General features: G+C 42.4%; 1 protein-coding gene across 1 annotated transcript in view; it reads right to left on the minus strand.

The window, feature by feature from the left end:
- dlgap2a (discs, large (Drosophila) homolog-associated protein 2a) overlaps positions 1-16703 on the minus strand; it is a 99484-nt gene that overhangs the window by 67732 nt on the left and 15049 nt on the right. The window contains exon 2 of the mRNA XM_029460151.1: positions 1717-1749. The gene's annotated coding sequence lies outside the window, so the exon portion shown is untranslated. The remainder of the gene's footprint in view (positions 1-1716; positions 1750-16703) is intronic.

The following is a 16703-nucleotide window of genomic DNA, read 5'->3' on the forward strand; positions in this document are numbered from 1 at the left end:
TTGTAAATGCTCTCATGTTTTCGCTAGCAATTCTCAGAGCAAACACACAAACATAGAGATAAGAGCTGGGGGTTTAATTTAATTTCGGGCACCGGTCACAACATGATACCTCAGTTAAAGAAGACTAAATGGTACCTTTGGTACATTGAGACGTTTTAAGCTGCAATATGCTATATATTTATATTAACAATGTCTAAAATGACTACGTTTCTTGTCAACAACATTGCTCATAATGATGAACCCACAAAGAATTACACTCTGACTCGGCAGTTCCCTTCAGCTTTAGACAGCATTTCAGCGTGTTTTAGCCAATTGTTCTGGTTTTACAGTGTTTTAGACCCTCAGCGCTCATCAGCCTTGTTTCCAGGCACAGCAGGAGCTGTTTTCAACAAAAGAAGTTCTAATAAAACCAATGTACGCTACCTGCCCAGCACCAGTTAGTTAGCAACTAGCTAGGGAATATAGGGGAGAATTTAGTTGCTAAAAAGGCAGGAAATTCTAAGCACTACACACACACACACACACACACACACACACACACACACACACACACACACACACACACACACACACACACACACACAGTGTTTCTCCATCTATCCAGGGCTGGTCACAGTCTGCAGGTTCTCGGGACACCACGCCTGTGGCTCTGTAGCTCTGATGCCCTGTGCAACATGCAGCAACACCATGGAAGTGCCTCGGGAGCTCCCTTCTGCCGAGATACACACTCGTTTACACTCTGTGTACACACACACATTCCCTGTACTTCCCTCGGGCCTCTCTGCCCGTCTCAGCGGGAAGGTCACAGGCACACAGTTATCGCGTTCGATTTGATTACGTCTTAATCCAATCAAGCAAAGCAGAGAGAGCACCATTGATTTTTGAGACATAGAATAATGCTTATTGGACTTAGAGGTACATGGCTGATTCCTGGACAAGGTTAACTCCAGAGGGAAATATCATATATGTCACAGACCATGTCACTGAACATGTTTATGGGTTGTTTCTAGATTCACCCCTCTCACTGCAAAATGCATCAAAAGCTGTCAGCTCCTGTTGTATTTACCGGTCATTTCTAGTCACTATTGTTTTGTGAGATTGTCGATAACAGCAGACTCACATATGAAACCCAACGACAGATCATTTAAGCTTTAGGAGTGAAATAGATGGAGACTTATGGGAATGATTTGAACTTGGCAATGGAGGATGAGACTAGTGTCGGGAATGCGGGGACACTCATAGAATGAGATGTGTACACAAATTGAAACATTCAGTGAGGTGTGAAGCAGAAGCAAGTGTGCTTAGTCAGCACTCTGAAGCTGTGTCCTTCAGCCTTCATGCTGTCAGTCACTCAGGTCAGTAGGAGTAACCTTAAGTGCATAAAGATGGCCACCTCCTGGAGTTACTTTGTTCACCAACCCCGCACTGCAGTGCACTGTGCACCTGTGACAGTTTGTAATGTGCAGGGCAGAATGCTTTAATAATTAAATTAAATCCAATCCAGGAGGATGCTACCTTTATGCACAGTGTATTTTGTTCTATGTGGAACCTAACACCTGGCCCGTGCCATTGCTTTGCTGAGATGAAGACTGAAGAACAGTGTGTCTGCAGCACAGCGTTGCCCCCGTTCCACTTCCCACCCTCCCCAAACAGCAAAACAACAAGCCGGGAGATGACGATGACAAGAGGTATCGGGGAACGGCGAGGCCCACTCACCTTCTGGTTCACCACACAGTGTGCACTGTGATTCTAAACAAAGACCAAAGAGAGACAACAGGAGATTAATAGAGGCAGCACACATATGTGGAAGGCTTGTGCATGCGTGTATAGGAACAAATGTCAGCGTCGCCGCCTTTAATATAAAAATGTTAACAACTGCTATTCAGAATTCTCTCTCTCTCTGAAAAACAAATAAAAACATTAAAACTGAACAAATAACAAGGAGAGCAACAGATTCTTTTTTCTCCAACGTCTTGCAGAGTGGTACCCATGTGCAATGTAATAGAAACCCAGGAACCATGCATAATATGACCATCAGCCAAAGGCGGCTGCATAAATTGACAAATATAATGCAGAGACAGGCGTCAAAGAAAAACAAAAATGAGAAATAATATTGCTTCAATTCATCACTGCCATGTGCAGAAAATATGAACATGCAAACCTGAGGGGGGGCTCAAAATGTAAATTATAGGAAAATAAATGCATTGATTTATGATCACCCGCTATCCATCATTCCTTTAATTCAAGGATATACCAGGCGCCACATGCATCATACATTCTACGTGAACATGAAATTAAATGAAAACAGTAGCCTTTTCTGTAAACCTCAAAATCTAAATCAATATATGTGCATTACTGTTAATGAAGTAATCCCAGGAGCAGAGTGTAGGCTGCCTCCAAGATTATTTCAAACAAACACGATTACTAAACAGTTTGTTTTTCAAAGACAGAAACAGGGCATAATGAACAGAGTGGTGATGAAATGAGCGTTATGTCCTCAGGCTTTAAATTCCACAGACGGTCCAAAAACAGCTGTGGTGTGTCAGTGTTTGTCTCTCTTCCCTGATGTGGCAAAAAGAGGCCATGTTTTTTTTTTGTTTTTTTGTAATGCTTATCACAGCTAATTAGGGGCTTAATTAAATCTGCAGCAACCTTGGACTCATGACTTGATATATTTTGGTGAAAAGCAGGGAGACAGCTCTTTTGATGCGCGGGTCAAATCCCTACTGTACATTCATGCGGATACAAACGCAACAAAACATGTCCATAAATTCTCAAAACACTAAAGTGTTGCCATTTCTACATTTCTTCCCCAGATGACCTTGCTCGTGAGCAGAGTGCAGCGAGGATAGCTTGGCAAAGCGGCGGATGAATGAAAGAGCACTTTCAAAGGTTTGTTGTTGCTGTCGGTGTGGACTGCCAGCCGGGTTCTTGCCTGGACACAGAGGCTGCATTTGGCTTAAAAGTCTTCTAAACTTTCAAAACTCCTTCAGAACACCTCTGTAACACTGTGAGTGTAGATCATGTGATTCCGTTTCTAGACAATGCTGCATGCTCACACCACAGACAAGCTGAGAACACTGAGGATCGACAATTCCACTGAGAACATCCTGCTTTCATTGTCACTTTGCAGAAGTAATGAGAAGAAGCATTGTGCTGTAACTTTATTTGGATCTCTGTTCTCAAGTGCTTTTGTGGGTCTGTGGAGTTGAACCACACACAAATGCTATGGCCGGTAGTGTCGGACAGCTGAAGCCTGGAGAGAATTTACTAGTTTAATTAGTCCTTTTTACTTCCCACTCCCTACAGTGTAATTCCACAGAGTCAAAGCAATTGGCTCTATTAGTTTCTCCTGCCTGTTTAAATTTAAAGTGCTCTTGAATTTCCCTGTGTGGAGCCTATATTGATCTTGGTCAGGCTGTTTTTACAGTATGGGAGTGCTCTTGGGTTACTCTCATTTGGTTTGCAATTGGAGGTGTAAATTGGCTGCCAGCCTTTAGCTGTCAGCTAAACTTATTAGGCCTTCTCTTTTGAGGATAAGAGGGAAGAATTTGATGCTCATTTGAGTCACTGTGGAGTCCAAGAGTTGCACATTTGGTAACTTTTCATCTGTATCTGTAATCTGTAATAAGAGTAAGTGGCATGCTGCAGTAGACACAACTGTGCTTTGAGCTAAAGGCTAACAGCAGCATGCTAACATGCTCACAATGACAAAGCTAAAATACCAATGTTTAGCGGGTATAATATTTATCATGTTCCCGATCTTAGTTCAGCGCATTAGCATTCTAACATTTGCAAATATGCACTGAATACAAAGTACAGCTGAGACTTGTGGGAATTTCATTAAAGCAAGTTAAGTTGACCCGATGATCCCAAAAGTCATTCAAATTCATCCTGAGGGCAACAAGAACGGCTGAACCAAATTTCATGACAATCCACTTTAAACCGTTTTAATAATAAAGAGAAATTGTTGAAAATAAAAACAGTCTGCAGAACTGCACAATCATCTCATATAAGGACATAATCCTACTTCATGAGAGAAAACCACTAATGCAGATCAATAAAGTTGAATCCAAAGACACAAGAGATGGTTGAAAATCAAATGCCAGTCTATTTCAGTAGTATGCCTTCAAAAATAGAGCAAATCGGAACGCTGACCTCTTATTGGTTGTGAGTAAACTAACAGAGAGATATTCATAAGGGTCTGTGGAGTCCCCTGGTAACAGCCCATCTCCAAACACAACATACACGGGGAGCAAATCCTTAGCCTTGATCTGATAATGTATTCATCCATAATTAAAGGCTTCATTTCCATATCAGCGCGGCTTGCTCACAACTTCCCCATGGGCTGATCTCTTAGTTTTACCCGCACTCTTTCTCTCACTCTCTCCATATTTCTCCCGATCATGTGATGTGTGAGAGATACAGGTGCTAATTAGCTAGTGCTTTAAATGTTCTTGGTTTTTTCACAAGAAGCCAGTGTTTCTGAGAAAACCCACAAGGTTATATAAAGCAAGGTGTGATACCGCAGGTGCGAGGGCATAAACACTTTATTCAGGGAGCTTAGTGCATTTCCCAATGACTTCACTGAAAAACACGTCCCATAAGCTCTGTTTGTTTGTTCTGACTCCGGCCGCGCACAGATTGTGAGACACAAGTCAAATAAAGACTTGTTTATTGGGAGTGGGTCAATAGGTAGTCAATACAGGGATGAACACAGAAATGTACAGCTCGCACAGATGTGCGCTGACACAGATAAACCAACACGATTGTATACTTTCAGGCATGACCAAACGCAGATAAACTCAAACAATAATACTGGAACAAATCACAAGAACCACAATCCCCCAGCTTCGAGCCTCATCTATGTGGACGATCACCAATTTCGGTTTACCTTCCCCTTGACTGGCACAATCCATCTTCAGTGGGGCCCCCTCTGCAAGTGTGGAGGGCGGCAGTAGCTGGTACTTTGAGAGGCACTAGTTCACCTCCTGGGCATTGCCGAGGTGTCCTTGAGCAAGGCACCGGACCCCCACACTGCCCCCCTGGGCACTGATAATATAATAGCGGCCCACTGCTCTTAAAACTAGGATGGGTTAAATGCAGAGTCTACATTTCATTGTGTGTGCTTTTCTGTGTACATGTGTGTGACCATTAAAAGAGGATTCAAAATCCTCAATTGCCATTTCCATATGCAGCCTCCCCTTGGAGCTGATCTAGCACTTCTCAGAGCGCAGGGCTGGAGGAGAACTCATCAGCCCAGCAGTATGAGCCCTGCCTGCTTCTAATTACACTGCATTGTTACACATATTCACAAGGTGTGCTCCATACACACACATTATGCATCGAACAAGCTTGGTTGTAAATATGAATTACACAACACCGGTAATATTTTATGGGATCAATATTTATGAATCGCAAGGGTCTGAGGCTTCAAGGGTTTATTTGACATTTAAGGGAATGCTATATTTCGCTTTCTTGTCGAGAGTTAGATGAGAAGATTGATACCACACAAGTATGTTTATTAAATATGAATTTATAGCCAGCAACCAGTTAGCTTAGCTTAGCATAAAGACTGGAACAACTTTTGTTTTTTCTACAGATCATCTAACAAGACGTAACGTGTTAATATGTAAGTTTTAAAAGAGCACTGGTAGGTGGATATTTTGTTGTTGTATTACTTTGCATTATGGTGTAAAACATGAAACTAAATGTTAGTCCATAATTACAAAACTGTCCTACAATGATACTCAGAATCAGTGCAATAAAAGCAGCAAAAATACATATTAAAAGCAGATTATAAACTACAAGTATCATTTAATAAGACCAGACAGGGAGTCAGCGCATCGATATTGTACAAGAAGCTAGTTGTCAAAGAAATTCATCACATTCCCTCCTTAGAAGGAAAACAGCAGGCATCTGACAGCAAACAGCAAGTGTTGAAATCAAGCCAGCCACCAGTGTTTGTCGATGAAGACACTGTGAGAGAACTCTACAAACAGCTGTTCTGGTGTGGGAACTACATCAGAATAAATGGATGAAATAAAAAAGATTTTAGTCGGCTCCTTTGGCTGTGCGTAGACGAAACATTGGCCGTTTGGTGCGATGCGAGTGCAGGGATCCACGCACGACCTTCAGTTACAGACAAACACTGTGATTCTGCGGCGAGTAAAAAGCACTCACATGAGAACATGCATCCACTGTCTATTCAGGAAACCTGTGAGGCCATAGATGCTAACACTAACCCGAGCACATCTTACTGCAGAGAGAGATTCATACCACTGCTGTGTGGACTGTGTACTGAAGCTACTGAGAAGTTTCTTTTGTGTTTGCAAGTGACTAAGGTTCATTTCTCTACAACGAATACATCTCATACATTAACAGTAAGTATAGTTTGTGTGTGTGTTTATGAGGTAATATTATTTCCCCCTGTGGCTTGGCTACTATATGGGTCTCTAGATAGTTAGGTAACGGAGACTGGGGACCAGGGTCTGCTGCTGAACGAAAGTAACCCTCCCCTACATAAGGAAGCCATGCACATGTTAGTGCTTTCATCGAAAGCTTCATAAATAGTGTTGCTTCTCCGTCTGAAAAACAATCTTTGGCTGAGTAGCACTTTGGCCTTTGGGTAAGTTAAACAGTAATTATCTACAGCTGATAGAATCCACTGACAACAGGATTTGGCATTTCAATCGGTGCAGGCCACCGTCAGCACTGGATAAAAATGAGAAGCTTGCTGTGTGAATGTTTTATACGTTTTATGTTTGCTAATAACAAAGGGTGGATGAAAACTTGAGATTAAATTACATCAAGGTTTAGAGAATTTGGGTTTTTTATGAATTGAGAACCCGATTCAAAACGGATATGATTGTTGGAATCCAACTCTGTAACAGGATCACATGATCTTACTGACATGGAACAGTCTTTACAGTAACTTAACACCAGACTGAAAAGCAGCGTTTCATTGTCGTCTCTGGTTGAAAGTTCCAAAGAAAGTCTGCACTTTTTTGCATCTCTAACCACACGCAACAGTTATGTCACAGTGTAGTGACAATCAGGGTTTCCATATCCAGTAATTACTGCTTTTTAGCGGCAATAGGCAGGTAGGTAAAAGTCTGACATATTTATACCTCAGGTCATAATATACTTTGAAAATAATTACCTTAAAGCACAATATGGGTTAGTTAAAATATGCTAGAATTATATTTCCACAATTCATTATCACCCTGTCCCCTCAGTGCTTCATGAATATGCTGAACCAGCCATCCTGGACCATAATTGGTCATTTTGGCAAAATCTATCCTGAGTGGGCCAAACTGGGTCGTGGGAGCACTTGCTTTTCATTTTGGCGCCCACAGGTGAGAGCAGCCACACAGCCAATGGCTTCTTTCTGTCCAAACAAAGTATAAATGAAACATTCTATTATTGATGGCCAATATGGAAGGCAAACTTGATGTGGAAAGATCGGGCTGGCGGGCAGCGCTGCAGCAGCAATGCTGTCTGTGTGGACAACACATCAGTGTGATCTCACACACAGGTAATAGTAGGCGATGTGGCCGATGGTTCTATAAGAAGTAAAATGATAAGAGCCAGCAATAGGTTAAGGTTATTTTATTGTTTTTCAAAGAATTTTTATTCTAGGATATTGTATTTTTATGTGAGGAAAGGCCTAGCTAACAGACATTATTTAAATTTCAAGTCGTCAGCAGCGGTACATAATTAAAATATGAGCGGTAAAATGCATGAGAGTCTATTAACAGAGTATGTTATTGGAATGTATAAGCAAAAGTAACCTACTTTTCACTAAAAATATATTAGGAATGTACATGTCTTGATGGTGTCCTTCTTTATATAGCCTGCCTATCATTTTTCAAGCTCAATAAACACTGATAATATTTGACCGGAACATCTCCCATTTGTCCGGGTCATTGTCATCTTACGGGACACTTTGGTAAACCCTGGTGACAGTACACTCTCACCGCAGCAGGGTGAAGAGTAAAAGCACTGAAGGTCGGCACAAACACAAAAGATTTTCAGGGGGTTCAAGTTATTCTTCAAAGTTTAAAGTGCATCTCTGAGAATGTGTATGATACAATTCTGTCATATGTTTGAGTGTATGTGGAATGACTCAAATTTGCAACAGCTATGCAGTTAAATCATTTATATGTGCTTTTTACCTTGCATGTATAAGTATGTGAAGGACAGCATATGGACGTAAAACTGCATATACAGCACATACATATAGGCACATATAATATTCATGCACACATGTACTGTATGCATATATTATGCAGTGTTTCCCCCGGGTTTACTGCTTTGGGGGTGCTGCCTGGGCTGGATGGGGGCGGTTCGATGCGGGGGGGGTGTAAGGCTAAATTAGATAAATAACATGTGTTTAGTTTATTTAATGAAAGAGCACCTGTTCAATGTGAACACACCTTGAATTTCAAGGGGGGCGCAGGGTTTGGTTGGGGGGGCGCATGTGTGCCTGTTTGTGTCTGCAGGTGTACTGTGGTACAGTGTGTGGGTGGACACACCGTGTTCCAAAGTCTTTGTACATGTGAAGCAACATTAGTTTTTTTGCAGTTTGTGTAATAGCAATTTAAATGTCTACTGTTTTAATTATATAAGTTTCCTATGTTAAACAAGCCAACTGCCATTTGATGCTAACATAGAAGTGCCGGTCATGTTAATACAAGACAGACACATCCTGATTAGACTGATACTGAACTAACAAAAGACAGGGCCCACCCAAATGTTTTAGCATCCTGATCAAAACAAAAGACAGGACACACCCAAATCTTGATCAAACTGTTTAACATACTAAGACAGAATATTGAGTGTATCACCCAATACTCTGTTTACATAACTATTACCTTACAAGCATCAAAGGGCAGTTTCCTCACCTCGCCTCCAAACCAAATTGTATAAAATGCCTATGTGTCTTCTTCCAACCTGTGCCCTTCCATAGACTACGCTGTATTCTGTGAAACTGGTGCCATTTGTGGCAGCAAATAAATGCACAAAGACAACTCTGTCTCTATCACCATGTATTTGATTTTATATACATCTCTCCAGAGTAAAGCAGGAAAACTTCCACAACATTTGTTTCCCACGTTGGTCCCTGAGCCCCACACATGACGCCTGACTGTGACGATAAGAGCTAAAAACTAAAAATAGGGAGGATGGGAGGGATGGATTTGGGTGGGCGAAGGTAAGAGAAGGTCGTTAAAAAAAGGAGGAGGAGATAAAACATCCCATCGTTTTCCCATCAACCCCGAGGGCTCGGGGTCAGATTGATAGGTGGATTCTCTTACCTCCTGGGAGGCGAGGGGAGTCGAGAGGAAGAGGGAGATAAATATTTAAGGGCGGAGGAGTGTCTTGAACGTAGAAGTCTAAGAATGTGGGATGATAGAAGGTTAAGAGAGGTGGATGTGTGGAAAAGAGAAGGGCGAGTGAGGTTGGACAGATGTAAAAGCATGGCGCGCCAAAGAGAGAGAGAGAGCTGTATGGACAGAAGTAGACAGAGGGACTTGTGCATAGAGGATATTGATGGCCTCCTTCACGCCCCAGCAGACCTCTGTCTTACCGGATCATCTATCAGGAGCGCTCGTCCCCGTAGATGGCCATATTGACACCTGCTGACGGAGGCGGGGTGTAGACACCAATGCCACGTCCCTCACCTCTCCTTCCTTTACATCTGCACTTCTAACTCCCATCTCTCTTTCACTCATTATCATTTCTTCTTAACTCATTCTTAACTCTTTCCCAGTCTTTGCCTGCCTCCATGTATTTAGTTTGCAGAGGGCGTGGAATAAACAGCAACATGACGTGAGTCGGCTATTTATAACTGTCCACAGCACATCCAAGGGCTGCTGATGTCAGATTGTGACGGACATGTGACAAGTGGGCTTGAGGTCATGTAATTGAAGTTACTCGCAGGTTCAAACAGGTTTAAAGCCTTTCAATTATAATCAGAGAGTTCCTAAACGTGGGAATTATACTAAACTGAGCGTCGCTGTATTATGATCTGACAGTTTTATTATCCTTGGGCAGCAGTCAATTCACATTCAACTTACCCCACTAAAAGCGGGAGTGTGCGGAGCATTTCAACATGAATATCAAAGAGAGTTTGAGGCATCTGCACACAGCTTGCACTGCGTATAACATTGCCATTAGGTACAACTTTTACAAGAATCGTGTCACTTTATGACACAAAATATGGAGAAGCCGACAGAAATAAAGCTGAGTTTTACAATTACAGATGGTAGAAGAAGGGGAAAAAAAATGTTTATTGTCCTATAAAGCTAAAACTGATATAAAGCTGATCTGTGGAATTATTCAAACAAAGCAATTCCACAGTTAAATATTTTTGTAGCTACACACCTGCAACTACAATGCTGTGTATCAGCTTGTATTGAATTCTCTAATTAGTGAAACAACTGTTTTCTACAGTATTAATATGCAAGAAAGTCAACTTCCTGAATTGACTGAAACGGGGCTGGATTGATGCCAAGCCTACAGAGCATTGCTGCTTGTTTCTGTGCTTCAGTGACTCATCATTTTAAAATCCCTCCATTCTTTGACAAATCCAGCTTCCACAGACAAAAATCATTAAGACTTGCTTTTTACTACAAATGTAATGGGTATAAGAAAAATCAGGGGATTCTGTCTCATAACTGTTATCGCTGTGAATCAATAAATGTAATCATCGTCAAGCTCTATTGCAGCTCATTGCTTCCAACATGTGTGCGCCATTGTGCACAATAACAGCGGAGCAAGATGCAGATAAGAGAGTCTTTCAGGCATGAAAGTAATCAGCAAGGTCAGTGACAGTCGTACTGGGGCTACTGTCTATTATTCTTATTCATTCAGACATTTTTAGTTTTGTAGATACAAAGCAAACAAGACACGCAGAAAGGACGAAGTGGGAGAAGAGGGGAAAACACAGAGACAGGGAAGTGTGTGTGTGTGTGTGTGTGTGTGTGTGTGTGTGTGTGTGTGTGTGTGTGTGTGTGTGTGTGTGTGTGTGTGTGTGTGTGTGTGTGTGTGTGTGTGTGTGCATGGGGTTCTCTGCAGGCATGTCTTGTTTGCCTCTAAAATGAGTGAAAAATATGACTCGATTTGTTTCCAATGGATTTGTCCTTGTTTCAGTAATTTTTAATTAAGGAACGAGGCAAAGTGATGCAAATGAAATCTCCATTTGTATCAATAAATGAGACTTGAAGTCATTTGGTTGGAATTGGAAACTCATCTTACAGCACAGGCAGAATTTGTCAATTGTTTATAGAAAAATCAAACTTTTTCACTTGACAAAATTGTCTCATTAAGATCAATGTTAATGAGTCGTCAGCATGCTAACATACTGAGGTTAAGCAGCTACTAAGTCTACCAAGTGTGCACTATTGTAGTTTAGCGTGTCAGCATTAACACACGGTACAGCTGAGGCTGATGGGCATGTCATTAGTTTTGCTAGTCATAAACCAATGTATTGGACACATAGAAATGTTGCCCTGTTGAGGCGCTAGAGGAAATGTCAGGGGATCACCAGTCATTCAAAATCACCCTGAGGGCGACATGAACGTCTGTACAAAATCTCAGGACTTCCATTCAATAGTTCTTGAGACATTCCAGTAAAAAACATAAATGTCAACCTGATGATGCCATGAGAGGAAAAGTCAGGGGATCAACAAACTCGCCTGAACTACCTTTCATGGCAATTCACAGAATAGTTGTCAAGAGTAAAAATAACAACCTGCTGGTCGCACTTGAAAATTCAGGAGATCGCCAAACTCACATAGCGTCAAGTACGGTCAAGTACGGTCAAGTACCAAAAGCTGGCACTGGTCAGTTTTGTAATGTTGTTTACTTATTATATTAATATTATTATACTTAATAGTTAAGTACCTTCTTGTTTTCAACATTTAACATTTTGGATCTTTGGCTTCATCAGTTAAATGAAAAATAAGGATTTGTTCGAAAAACATGTTCATATTTCCCGACGTAAGTTATTATAAATACATCGGGCATCAAAAAATGTAAAAGCTACCTGAGCCTTAATCACAATATATATATATAAATATATATAAATATATTTTATATAAATGAATTTAAATTCTGCTACGTTTTATTGAACAGCAGCTCCTGTGGACACAAGTAACAATCAAGGGACCAAGCAGGTCTGTCGCGTAACAACCCTCTGAGTACATTGAATAGAAGAAAGTTGTGTTTTACTGCTTAGAAATTACATTTTTCATTTGTATAAGGGATAATGAGTTATTTGCTTCTCTTTAATGTGATGGTGTTGTAGAGGTATATGTGGACATTAAAGAAAGAAAACCATTAGTCACTGTTTACGTCACTAAGCTGGAACAGTTTAATACCATATCTCCACATTCCTTACAGCTAAACCCAATGCCCTTCTAAACCACCTGTCTCCACACACACACACACACACACACACACACACACACACACACACACACACACACACACACTTTCATGTGCAGGACTTGAACAAGAGGGCTGAAGTATGTGTATAAGTATGTATGAGAGTGTGTGTCTGACTCAGACGCAATGGCACAGTGTCACCACACTCATCAATCTACTCGCTCTCCCTAAGGATGATGTCATTGGCACGGAGCCTGGCTGGTGGCCCACTGGACTGAGGGGACCAACTCTCATTATCTCCCGTCCAGATTTATAGGGCTGCCGTGCTCATATTTTACACTGAGGGACATGGAGGGGACAGAGGGGGGGAGAGGAGGGTGATGGAGAGATGGGGTAGAGTGGGAGCGACTGAGAGTATTCTCTGATAAATCACCCGCCTGACTATTCACTCTTTAAAGAAAACTCTTCTGGCTATCAGCACCCTCAGCAGCATCAGATATCAAACTGTGTGTGTGTGTGGTATTCCTCTGTAGGCACCATATGCTGTCACTACAAACAGAAGCACAATTCATTTTGTAAAACTCAAAGACATAGGAGGCAAATACATGGCATTCGATTTCTCTCTGTTTCTCTTTCGCGCACAACTTACAGAGTTCGACGTCTGTGCAGATGAGCTGCGAGTCATTCTGTGTGGTACACACACACACACACACACACACACACACACACACACACACACACAACCCGCCGCCCAACCAATTCTATCAAAAGAAACTTCAAACAGCCAGACTCTCCATGCTTTGGATGCAGATGTAACAGATAATTTGGCATAGCTAGAAACACCCTCCTCCTCCTCCTCCTCCTCCTCACTCCCTCTCTCTCTCCATGTCACCATAATGTTACAACATTGTTCCACGTGATTAGATGTCTGTGTAACGATGAAAGATTGGCACCCGGCATCTCCACACAACAGCTTTCAGAAGCTACACACCTGCTGCTTTTGGCCCAAAAACAGCTACGCCTGGGAATGGTACACGGTACAGATGTAGTAGTGCATGTTTGTGTGTTTATGTGCGTGTGTACTTTATGAGTACTGTCCAGGGTATTGCATTATGCTCCATCTCCTGAAATGGGCCTAATGGGCTGTGAGGAGAAAGCAGACGAAGCAGGCCCAGAGGCAGCGTACGATGTGTCTAACACCTGGTCAGCCATGTCACTGGGCGGCCATTGTGGATCTGTGCCGGGTCCGTCTGTCTCTTTGTTAACTAGTAAAATCCATCCTGGGGAAAAGCCGGGGTGGCTCTGCAGCAAAGTCTTAATCTAAACAAAGTGCCTGAAGACAAGTGTATTTAAAAAGCCTGTATCAGTATAATTTCAGAGCTATTTGAAGGTTGCTTAAAGAGCCTGTTTTGAAATGTTGTCAAAAAGGAAAAAGGCTTTTTAAATATATTTTTTGAAGATACAAAAACCTTCAGTTCAGTTTGATGGACTGTTGTAATTCCACAGCTCAGAGGAAGTAGAGCGCAGTCATCCACCAAGGCCAAATGCCCTATCTCGCGATGTTAACGGAAGTGAACAATAATTACCTAGATTCACCACAAAATGTGGAAAAATACTGATATCATTCAAACTTATAGCCGGGAGCCAAACACATGACTGAACCAAGACACTGTGGTCAAAGTAAAAATAAAGTAAAAATCTCAATGGCTGAAAAAAGAGAAGGTATTACTCTCTTTCTCTCAAATAAAATACTCAAGTATGGCATGACGGTCTTCAATAGATGCAACATCAAATATATATGTAGGGTATGCAAGATCAACACCATTTTGTCAGAGAACAGATTCAGAGGAAATAAGGAAGCATTTGAGGGATCAGGAAGCCTCACGTCCACATATATAAAATCATGCTTGATGGTCCAGTTTGAGGTGTTTGCTTTAACCATATTGAATGGATAAGGATGTGTTTCAACGCACTGCCGCCTGGCGATTCAATGTAAACACTATCACACAGTTCTCTGGGCTTTCCCTGCCTGCAGCGTGATGTAAGCTCCACTGACCTGCTATGGTCACACTGCTTGTAACCACCTGCTTCTGCCGCTCGCTGTCATGCAGCTTCAATCTATGTCAAAGGAGCTTGATGGAAAGACAATAAAGCGACCGTTCTCCACAAGATCTGTCCATTCGATACTGCAGGTGTTGCTCACAGGTGGAACTGCTTACAGCGCAAAAGCCAAAAGGCCTACAAGGAAGCTGACACTGAGTTGGCTCCCAGGTCATCTGCAATCTGCTACGACATGAGACGCAGGAGGGGAATACAGCAGTACAGCACGCAGCAGAGGAGTTCTGTCATATGCTCTTTAATGCTAAAGGCCAGACAATGTGACAATTCATAACGGAGGAATTCTTCAGAGATGCTCCTTGTCGCTCTGTAGCCTAGCAACAACAATACAGCTCTTTTCTTTTGTTTACTCTGCAGTGTCGTACGTTAGAGGGAAGGCAACTCTAACGCAGCCATGGAAGGAGGAAAAACTGCAGCATGCCGGAGAAATGAGGACTGACGTGGGAGAAGAGAGATAAAAAACAAACGAGAGAGAGAGAGAGAGAGAGAGAGAGAGAGAGAGAGAGAGAGAGAGAGAGAGAGAAACAGAGAGAGAGACAGAGAGGGAGAGTGCATATGTGTCACGGAAAGTGACGCAAAAGAGACTGAAAGAGAGAAGAGAGAGGAAGAGGAGGATAGAAGGGACTCACAGCAGCAGCAGGCAATCCCCAGCCGCAAAATACAAATCTTTGGAGACTAAATCACACACACGGGCTTTCATCAAACACATGCACACAAAAAACAATGCAGTTCACACACATCGTAGCGCTCGCATATTTGCAGACATCCCATTGCCATGACAATGGGTAAGGAGGAGGAGGAGAAGGCAAACGAGGTGTTTGCGGAGTCTCCTTCCTGTGTGCGAAGTGTTTTCCCTCGTACTTAGAGCAGAGGCATAAGCATAAAGCTAATCCGCCTTCTCCACCAAGACTGATTTAATGTGGCCCACTTCCATTCCAGATAGAAGGACTCCCATGGAGGGAGGATGCTAACCCTCTTTACTTTCTATTCAACCTATGGTCCTCTCTAGGATCTGTTAAATTAAGCTTGTAGTCAGGGTTGAAGCACGGCAAAAGGGTTTCTCCCTGACAGAAATAGATATGATTGTGAGTCATGGAGTTGCATTTGCAAATGCGATAAATATTACATCTATTACCTTTTTTTATGTCCTCTTTAGGTCTTCATAGCTCTGGCCATCTATCACAGTGGGTTATTTCATTTGTACTCGGAGATTAAATCACTCACTTATTCATGCAGCCATTTATTTGGTTCAATCTCCATCACTAGAACAAAGTGTGGGCTCACCCTGAGGAGTGGTAGGTGAGGGATAACTGTGGGAATACCAAGCTGATGCCGAGTATGTTCCCTGCGATGCTCTTTAAGCATTGATCAGTCGGCGCTGTGGATGGATGTGTAGTGGTGCGCAATCAGGCGTGGATTCCCAGATGAGCCCCACCCACACAATAACATCAGCACTAACACACTCTGGATACACACATATACTATTAGAATGTGTCCACCCACATACTAGAGCAGACGTATATGCTATTTGACAGGTGGCTGACACGCCTTCTGCATAAATGTATTTAATGCATACACTTGAATAGACAGTCCATTGTTTCAGCTGTACTCCTGAACAGACTGAGGGCATTCTGGAATAACTTCAGGAGTATATTAGCCCTGACCTTGTATTCAGAGTGCCCGGGTTAGCGAGCTCTAACTAGCAGGCCGACAGCACACAAGTCCATCAGAGCTGTCTTTAAGTAGCCATGACTAAGTGGTAGCTGGCTCCAGATGGGGACAGCTCAGGTTTCAGGAGAGTCACACTATGTACTCTACAGAGGCAGAGAACTGCTGACAACCTGTGGTGAGGAAAGCCCTCTAATAAAACACAGGCATGTCATAATCAGTCTGGAATTGGAATGAGAAATAGTGGCTGATTGTATTTTGAAACTGGACTCGAGTTAAAGTTGCAAGGAAATATATTTATTTGCCACATTTCGTGGTAATATTTTGGTTATTTGCAACTTGATCTACTCGCCCCTCTCCTACGGACCCATCCATCCATCGTCTACCGCTTATCCGGGGTCGGGTCGCGGGGGCAGCAGCTCCAGTAAGGAACCCCAAACTTCCCTTCTCCGGGCCACATCCTTGACCTCTGACTGGGGGATCCCGAGGCGTTCCCAGGCCAGTGAGGAGATATAATCTCTCCACAG

The sequence above is a fragment of the Cottoperca gobio genome, chromosome 22 (genome assembly GCF_900634415.1).
Source record: "Cottoperca gobio chromosome 22, fCotGob3.1, whole genome shotgun sequence".
NCBI classification, from domain to species: domain Eukaryota; kingdom Metazoa; phylum Chordata; class Actinopteri; order Perciformes; family Bovichtidae; genus Cottoperca; species Cottoperca gobio.